The 9,939-nt window shown below is 40.7% G+C and overlaps 1 non-coding gene across 1 annotated transcript; it reads right to left on the bottom strand.

Annotated features, from left to right (window-relative positions):
• Positions 1-1,288: 1,288 nt before the first annotated feature.
• On the bottom strand, positions 1,289-1,357 carry Trnaa-agc (transfer RNA alanine (anticodon AGC)). Its single transcript has one exon. It is a non-coding gene; the product is annotated as a tRNA-Ala (tRNA).
• Positions 1,358-9,939: the final 8,582 nt, after the last annotated feature.

Below are 9,939 nucleotides of genomic sequence, written 5' to 3'. Positions count from 1 at the left end.
GTGATTAACCCTTATTTAAATACTTTTTTCTTTCATCTAACAGGGCAGTTGACGTCTCTGACTAATTACTCCTGTTGATGAAGCAAATAAGCTCAGAGAGAATATGAAGAAAATTAAACTCCTACCCTCCTGTAGGGAAGTTTTAAATTTACTCTTTTCCCTCTGAAGTTGTGATAATTTGAGTCTATAAAATGAACATCAGTTCATAGATTAATGGGGGAAAAACATAAGAAATTTCATTATGTAGTGAAACACTGGAGCCAACACACAGCATGAGACTCAAGAGGAGGGCTAGACAATTGAGCCTCACCAAGTAAAAGAAGGGATAGAGCCTGGGCTTACGGAGGAAGTGAGGTGGCCTGGGCTGTGGAGGGTTCTGGAGGACCTGCACATGCAAATGAAGTCTCCCAGGTAGCAGTCACCTGTGGTCACCTCTGCCAGGCCAAGAGGACTCTCATGCTCTTCTTCCTGTGGAACAATCTAGGAGGCTAGATGCTAAGGGGTACATCAGAGAGCAAAGCCTGTTTACGTCTCCTGGTTGTTTACTTCACTCATGGAATTTTCTTTGTGTAGGTATAAATTTATTTTATAAAAGTGTAGTCTCTCAGAGTCATTCCTGTGTCCACAGAGATTGGCCGTTTCTCTGAATAACCAATTCAAAATATGCCAAAGCAATTTATTTAGTATGGTATGTTTTACTCTCTCTTCCCTTCGTATTGGAGCATGGACTATTTGTGATTCAAATTTGAAATCATCTCCCTTGGTGGCAGACTCTTCAACCATAGTGACACAGAGCTTCAGACTTCATTTGTAACTATGTTCACATGTATTTTTGGACCCGAGCTTTAAACAACCCTCAGAAATAGCTGAACAGTTGGAATTACAGAGTAGGCAAATGACGGTAATGCCACTAAGTTCTCTCATTAATAAGTGTGGATAAATGGGTCGAACTTCTAGTAACATAACCTTTCTCTTATAATATGTTGCTTTCATTAGTTCCTCAGTTTGGGAAACTCATCATTTAGAAAAAAAAAAAATTGTTAGAAATAACAGAAAACACAGCCAGAGTGGGTTACATAGAGTGGTTTATTTTTCCTACACCAAATACACAGGTACTGCTGTGTATTTAGGTTTAGGTTTAGGTTTAGGTTTAGGTTAAAGTCTCACGATGATTCTGATGTCTCTGTTCCCTCATAATCACAGTAGTTGTAGCAGCTCAGTCACCATGTTTGTATTCAAGACAGTAATTGGAAATTGCCTACATATTTTCTGATTTTTTTTCTCCCTTTGGTGATACTGGGGCTTGAACCCAGGGCCTCATGCATGCTAGGCAAGCACTCTATCACTGAGCCATCTCCTGAGCCCTTTTTATTTCTTATATTGAAACATGGTCTTGCTGAGTTGTCCAGGCTGTCCTTGAACTTGTGATCTTCCTGCTCCAGCCTCCCTCTGGAGTAGCTGGGATTACAGGTGTGCACCTCAGTGTCTGACTCATTTACATCTCTTTGTCTAAAACTACAACCTATCAGCGTTTCTCATTAAAACAATGCTGGGGGATTGTTTTGTTTTCCAATCTCTGCAGTAGAGACAGGCAAAGGAGAATGGGGTTGAACTGGAGTTGAGCTTGGTGTGAGTCAGCCTGCAGTATTGTGCCACAAGAAATTGGAGGCATAGCCCAGGAGCTGACATTGAAAGGTTTGATGAGTCAATATATCTGCACTGCCACTTCACTTATAAGCTTAAGACATTCTTTGAAAACCCTGTTTTTCTATGGGCTGTTCCAGAAGTGGACCATATGTAATTGCTAAGATTCTGTCTGTTACAAAGGGGATTACTGGGAGAGTTGACAATAGCCATTAGCAGTGTTCCTTTTCTGAAGTGACTTGCTGATCAGTCTTTCATAGGTGTGGCAGCCTGTCTCATCCTTGGGCACTCACAGCTTTGCCTTTTGCTTCTATGCAACTTTGGGTAATTTGAGACCCACAAGATCAAACCAGGGTTCAGATTTTAAGGCTGAGAGTGGCATTTTAAAAAAATTCAGCAAGACATGACTATAAAGAGTTTTCATTGGTCTCCTTATGATTATTTATATAAACCCCTGGGTTAAGCCATAGAACAGTGGTTGGAAAACTTTTTCTGTAAAGTGCCACATGGTACATGTTTTAAGTTTTGTGAACATTATGTTATTGCTTTTCTTTTGCAACTCATCAACTCTGCTACTATGGGGCAAAAAAAAAAAAAAAAAGACATGGACAATATACAAATGAATATTTTGGCTACGATCCAATAAAACATCATTTACAAAAACAGGCAGAGTGCTGAATTTGACATGTGTACTATAGTTTGCCACTCCTGCTCTACAGAGAGGTTGTAATACCAAATAATAGTGAAATGTGCATGATGTTTATTATATGTCAGACCTTATTATTATTCTACTTAATTACAATAATCCTATGAGATCATCCCTACCATTGATTTCAAGTATGAAAAGAACAGTCACAGGAAGATTATTTGTTTTGTTCAAGGTCCCCAACTAATATGACCATAATGGCTTCACTGTATGTAGACTAATAAAATGGTGTTTGTAAAAGTCTTTTCAAGAAAGTTAGTTAAGGGGAAGGAAGGGAGGGAAGGGAAGGAGGGTGCATAGGGTCAGGAAAGGTGGTGGTGGAATAAGATGGGCATCATTACCCTAGGTACATGTATAACTGCACATACGATGTGACGGTACATCATTACAACCAGAGAAATATAAAGTTATGCTGCAATTGTGTATAATGAATCAAAATGCATTCTGCTGTCATATATACCTAATTAAAATAAATAAATTAACTTTTTAAAAAGAAAGCTAGTTAATAAAGCAATGGTATGTTTCTCCATAATCCATTTGTCTGTCCTTACATCCATCCATTCACCCAGTCAACCGAGTTAACAGATGCCTATTTATTGCCTCCCATGTGATAAGCACTGTTCTAGGAAGTGGGTGACACAACAGTGGACAAGACTGACAGGATTCCTGTGTTTACAGGGCTTGTCCTCTAGCAAGCAGAGCCAGACAGGTGTACCAGGAGGTCAGTCAGTGAAGACGAGCATGCCAGCAAAGGAGGTCAACACACCTGGATGATGGGAGAATAGCTTGGCTAGGGAAGGTCTCTCTGAGGAGATGTTGCTTGATCTGAGACATAAATAAGGAGAGAAGCCAGCCACATAACGTTTTGGGGAAAAGGAAGTTTCTAGAAGAGAAAATAATCTACACCCTGAAGTGGGATGAGCTTAGTCCAAGGGTATATAGAAAAGTGCAGGAAGGGCCTTACAAACAAGCAGAGTCAGATGAGACTGGAGAGCTCATCAGGATGCTCAAGGTGTAGGACCTTTTAGGCAAAGATGGTCCCAGGGCTAAGGATTGAACCCAGAGTTTCATGCAAGTGAGGCAAGTGTTCTCCCACTGAGCCACTTCCCTAGCCCCAGCAAAGATAGATTTGTTGAGAGGTTACTGGGGTTTTTACACAGAAAAGTGAATGATCTGATTTGCAGTTGGACTTAATTATTTGAACTGCTCCAAAGAGATCACAGGAGGAAGCAGAAGGCTGGTTGGGAGGACAATGCATGAGTCCAAGTAAGAGAAGGTGATAGTTTGGTTCAGGAGAAGAGGAAGAGAGGAGAAAAATATAAAATTTAGGGATTTCATTTTTGTAGGTAGACAGAACTGCTAGAAGGATTGGATATGGGTGAGAGGAAAAGAGTAACCCAAGACAGCTCCTGGGGTTTAACTTGAGCATAGTTGGGGAAGCCCAAATATATGAGTCTAGATTCTAGGTCAGATATAACAGCTGAGAAAAAAAAAATTCAGCATTATCTGCATATCGATAGATGATTGCATCAATGAAACTATTTCCTGCTCCATGTAACAGGAAACTCAAATCAAACTAGGTTAATGGTAATGGCATTTATTATTACACATAAGAAGAAGCCTAGAAGTGAGCAGACTTTAGGATAAGTTCATCCAACACTTCAATGAGATCTTCAAAGGCTTGAGAAGTGTTTCCTTCTCTTTATTACATTGAAACAATGACTTCAGTAGCCCCAAGTTAGTTTTTGCACGGTTACGATCAGAACTGTGAGCTTCCTCATTCATATCTGAGGGGAAAGAGAAGAGACAAGAGGGGGAAAGAGGGAGAGAAGAAATGGGAGAAGGAGAAGAAAAGGAAAAGAGAAAAGATAACTATAGGTCTCACTTAAGGGAAAACAAAACAAAACAAATAAACAAACAAAACCCTTTTTTTTTCCCCAGAAGCCCCCAGCAAGGCTTTGCTCACAACATACTGCTCCAAACTGGCTTAGGTCTGCCCATCCTCAAACCAATCATTGTCAATGATCATAGATTCCACTATTGGCTTAAGAATACCTTGAACCAATTTGGAAAGTCAGTATCAAGGTCCATTATTTAAACCCAGGAGATCACATAGAGTAGAGATATAGAATAGAAGACACCCCAGACCTGTGCCCTGCAGATTCTCTTTTGTTTCCCTGATTTTATTTATTTATTTCAATTTTTATTGAAGCATTATTATTATACATAATAATAGGATTTGTTATTACATATTTGTGACACAATGTAGCAATTGGTCAGTTTAATTCCTAGAACCTCCATTTTTCCTCCCTCCCTGGACCCTTCCTCTACTCTACCCTAATCTCTAAAGATGAACTTGACTTGTGTAGTAGGAAGGCATGGCCAGTGAGGGGTAGGAAAACTGGAGAGTGTCCCATCACAAAGATCAAAAGAGGGAAGGGTGGGGTATTGTACAAAACGATGCTGAAGGAAAATAACATGAGGCCGAAAGGTGATCACTAGATTTTGTTAGAGTAGGGTAAGGCCACTGTACCCTATAGAGTTCATTCTGTGTTAGATTGTGGCTGGAAACAGGGTATGAACTCCAAAGGTAGAGTCCCAATATTGATATGTCACTGTCTCTGGAAGAAGGGTAAGAGGTGGCAAGAGTTCAGGGTTCACTTTTACATTTACTAATTGTGCAGTGATAGGCATAAGGGATAGCAGTTTTCCATAAGTGGTCTTATTATGCAGGCAAAAATGTCTTTTTCACACATCAATTTTCAATCTATGACCATTTAGCATGCCATAGCTGGACAAAAACAAAACAAATATGAAAATATTGAAGTCAGTTCTCTTCATCCTCCTTTTTGGATTTCTGCTTCCTAAATTCTTTTTTTTTTTTGTAACTACATGGCTGGGGAAAGCACAGCTGTGTAGATACATGGGTCAAAATCTGCCGATGAGTGTGCTTGTGAAATTCACCTCGGTGTCAATGATGCTTCCGTATTCCATTGTGCTGAGAGATAAATTCGTGGATGGACACATGATGGATGGATAGAATGCTAGAACGCTGAAGCTTCAAAACCTCTTCATCAAGCCCAGGGTGAGATGAAGTCAGAAGTCATGAGCTGAGGTGGGGGCTAAAAGAGAAGGGAAAATGGAAGAATGACATGATAGCAAGTTTTTCAGGGTATTGGGGCTTTCTTGAATCTATTTCTTTAAAAGTCTGTCTCTCCTTTGAAATTCTGGAGTCCTTCAGTGAAGAGACTCTATTTTGTTTGTTTTTGTATTCTCAGAGCTTCAGGGCAGTACTACATCTATAAAAATGTCAAGTAAATGTAAGAAGGAAAAGGAGGGAGAAAAGTAGGTGGACTGAGATGGGAGAGCACAGGAATGTAGTGACATAAAGGAAACTCATAGTTTGGTATCTTTGTTTGGACCTGTTATTATGTCATGAGACCTGGCAAGAGAACCCCCATGTTAAAAATAAAGTTTCCTGAAGGGTCCACCAGTCCCCTTAACTCAGTGGTTCAATTAGGGGTCATTGTGCTTCCTGGGGGGCATTTGACAACATCTAGATATTTTGGGTTGTCACAATGTGCATGTGTAGGGAAGTGCCATTGGCATCTAGTTGATAGAAGCCAGGGTTGCTTCAAAAGCACTGCGAAATGAATAAGATATTCCACATTACAAAGCCCCCAAATGACAGTAAGTCTCAAGGCTGAGAAGACCTCCCTTAATCACACGTTGGTGCAGCTTTCTGTGTAATAACTATGCATTTACTTTCCATCTCCTTGTAATGAGCCTATAGTTATCCAGGTAATGATACCTGGAGAAGAGAAGAACCAATGCTAGGTTCCAGGAGTATAAGGAGATTTTTTTAAATTAAAAAAAAAGGCATGGGGTATGTTTATGTCCAGACACCCTGGTTGTAAATAAGTTGAGCTTTGCCTGCTCATATCCATTTCTCTAGATAAAAATTTCATCATTCTTTACACAAGGACCTAATCTAACAGACCCAGAGTGCAAGACAAAGAAAAGAAGATAAGAGATGTAATGAAATGTGCCCTGTTTTGCATCTCACCAACTGTACTTAAATGGCTCACCACTAAAATATGAAATAGTGCTGCTGTGTCCTCTAACATTTCCTGCTTGGAAATGATCAGTAGTCTGGAGTCCTGTCAGCTGAAGGATGCTGGATAAAGGCTCCACACAGCTGTGAATAGCAGGGAGACCCCAGGATAAGGCAGGGAGTGTTTGGATCGTTCCAAATCTGGCAGACTTCTGTGCAATCACATCTGCGTGCAGAGTTGTGATATCTCTCATTACAATTTTAAATGATGAGCTTTTTTTTTTTTTAATGTACATGAATTGCCTTCAATAGACTTGGTGATTGAACACAGTAAATATTTTTCTGTGACACTAAAAATAGAACTCTGGATGGCATCTCTCTTCCTTGTCCTGCAAAGGCACATAAGCTCTTGAATGTGGTCTCATACACAGCCTTCTCATCCCCTCTTATTCCATTTCTTGGACTGGCTAGAGCTTGTCAGGACCTGCTCAAATCCCAGTGCCTTTAGTAAGTAAGGTTGAGCCGGCCTGGAGAATCTGCTGCCCTTGGTCTGTGTAGGTGCACAGTGGAGTGGGGAGTGCCTTTGGAAGAAGCGGCTGGATTTGGGACAGAAAGGCCCTCTTCCAGCAGGCTGCCTTGTCACATACCTGGGCTTCTGCCCCTCTGTTCTTTATGGCAAACAAACAGCTTGCTCTTTCTGTGCATTTTCCAGTGCCTTCCATCCCCCAAGGAGCTGTGCATACAAACCATATGTAGCAAAGGTTGTCCTATTCTGTCTAGTGTTTTCTGTGTGCTCTCGTCTCTACATTGCTGCATTGGCAGACTTGGTGTAAGACTGAAAGGTCCCCACCACCCAGGCCCCAAGAACGCCTTCCTGTGTCACACACCCAGAAGGAGGGGTGGTGACTCATGTTAAAAAATTAGTGTCCATTCTTGTGGTTCCAAATCTGGTTGTGTAAAGTACCATTGAAAAAGTAGATTTTGAACAACCAACAATAAAAATTAATTTAAAAAAAAATAAAATAAAATAGATGTAAGTATATATATATATAAAAAAAAAGAAAAAGTAGATTTTTTTTCCAAAATTGTTTTTAAGGAAAATAAAAAAAACAACAATAAAAAAATAAAAATCTTTGCCTCAGGACAAAGTTCACAGATATTCAGAATGCCAGCCTTCAGGCATTTCACTTGAAGGTTGCTCTGTGTTTCCAGGATGCCGGTATACTTTTATCTTGCCTAATAATTTTATTTGAAAAATAAGGTTATTGTTATAGGAAGAATGGGCTTTTGTTGATTGTGTCACTGTTTCCTGGGGTTATCCACTTTTTAAATAATCTTATAGAGAAAATGTATATAAAGTATTGCCACCTTCTTTCCCTAACGTTTGAGCAGGCTTTCATCACATGGAGAGATCTGCTTTTTTGAGGCTGGGACACGGGAGCTGAGAGGAGCAACCCAGGGTAACACAATAACACCGCTGAGCAAAGAAGACCAGTTCTGGGTTGCTCTTTTGATGCCTGATACTCTGCTGAGTTTTTCCAGCCATAAAACAAGGAAAATGTGATCTGCTCTGCCACTTCTCCCACTTTTACATCCAGAGCCCCTAGACTGTTGGTTGATGAAGACGTAGGAGACCCAGCATTACTGATATCACTGTGATCACTGCCTCAGTTGACTCCATCCAAAGGAAGATGGGAACATTTTAAAATCCCAGAGAAACTGGAGCTTCTGTTCTTTGGGAGAAGACAGTGACTAAGTGTCCCTCTCTTTCTGAGAAGTGTGCATATGGATCTGTGTGTGTATGTGTATAGAGGTCAGTGACAGTTTTGGAAGGGAGCAGGTCCTAGACCCAAGTGCCAAGTGCACCATAGAAGCAGGGAAAGTGCAGCTTTAGGGCATGGTTCTCACCGCTGTTATCCCAGTGCCAGCAGGAAAAGGATTGCCCTCACACAGTCAGCTCACAGAGCAAAGGGGCATCCTTACCATAGAGGCTGCTGCTTGGCGAGGCGAGAAGAGTTGTGACTCCATCACCCTGTTGGCGGCAGGCCTGGTGGTTATGGAAAGGCAGACTTGAAGCACAAAGTGAAGAGGCAGTGGCCAAGATTTCTGAGAGGACCCTTTCTGGCAGCTCTTCCCTGGAGCTGAATCTGCAGGAATGAATAGATGACATAGACTCTCAAGGCTTTTGTGAAAACAGGCCTACTATCAATACACTCACAAATGAAGTAGATTCATTATTCTCATTGTTTAAAAAGAAAATGATAACCACACAATTATCTCTTATTTGCTGGTGAATGTACAAGACACTCCATGGTATTTTTAAATTTTAGAACTTTGTATAATGTTAAATTAAGACCCCACACAAGTTGCTCGCTCACTGAAAATGTGTTCTTCGGGCATGGTTGTGAGGAATGCAAATGAGGACACATCTCAAGAAAGAGAAGGGATGGAATTTGCCCAATCCTTGTGTGCAGCTCTGCATTTTCACTTACTAATTCAGTCGAGAGGGACACAAAATGAACTACAAATCATAGCTGAAAGTCTTCTCTCATCCCATATGTAAAATTCAGTATGATTAGAATGTGCTTTTTTCAAAGTCATCCAACTAGAGCAGTGAGCAGCAGGCCCAAGAAAACGTATCCCCCAAAGAATACTTATCCTCAGTAAAGAAGAGCAGAATCCAAGGGAGAGTTTAGGAAGGAAGGAGATGCAAATTCCTGTGATATTGGGCACAGTGAGGCCCCCTGAGATTAGGACAGAGGCATGTCACTAGGCTGATCAATAAAGAGACTCTCAGGTGACCTGAGAAAGAAAGCATCATCTCAGGAAAGCAGTTAAAGGACTAGAATGGTTTTAAATGAATGGAGAGATGAACTTGTGGTTAGCACATGAGGACAGGGGCCTATGCATCATTCTTTCTTTCTTTTTTTTTTTAATTGAGAGAGAGAGAGAGAGAGAGAGAGAGAGAGAGAGAGAACTTTTTAATATTTATTTTTTAGTTTTTCGGTGGACACAACATCTTTGTTTGTATGTGGTGCTGAGGATCGAACCCGGGCTGCACGCATGCCAGGTGAGCGCGCTATTGCTTGAGCCACATCCCCAGCCCCATCATTCTTTCTTGAGGTGGTTGGAATATAGGGGAGAAGTAGGGGACTGGCTAGAGAAATACTAGATTGAAAAAAGATTTGTATTAATTAGGAAGCAAAGAGGAAGTTTGTAGGTTGACAGGAAGGAAAGAATGAGAAGCCTCAAAAGATATAGGAAAGGGTAAAATTGATGCAAGAAAGGAACTTCTAGTCCTCAATGATTTTGGAGGAATAGGTTGGAAAAAGTGTGAGTACAGATAAATTTATGGTGGTGATGGGGAGGAAGAGAAGTTGAAGATATTTGTGCCCTACCGTCTCTGTTTTTCTGTGAATAAGAGGCAAACTCATTTCCTGAAAGTGGCAAGTAAAGGGTGGAAAAAAGAAGCTTTAAGACAGGGATGCAATATTGAAATAGTCTCTGTAAAATGCAGGAGAAAGTTCATCAACTC

Source organism: Callospermophilus lateralis, chromosome 8 (assembly GCF_048772815.1).
Source record: "Callospermophilus lateralis isolate mCalLat2 chromosome 8, mCalLat2.hap1, whole genome shotgun sequence".
NCBI classification, from domain to species: domain Eukaryota; kingdom Metazoa; phylum Chordata; class Mammalia; order Rodentia; family Sciuridae; genus Callospermophilus; species Callospermophilus lateralis.
This window is presented reverse-complemented; position numbering and strand designations above follow the sequence as displayed.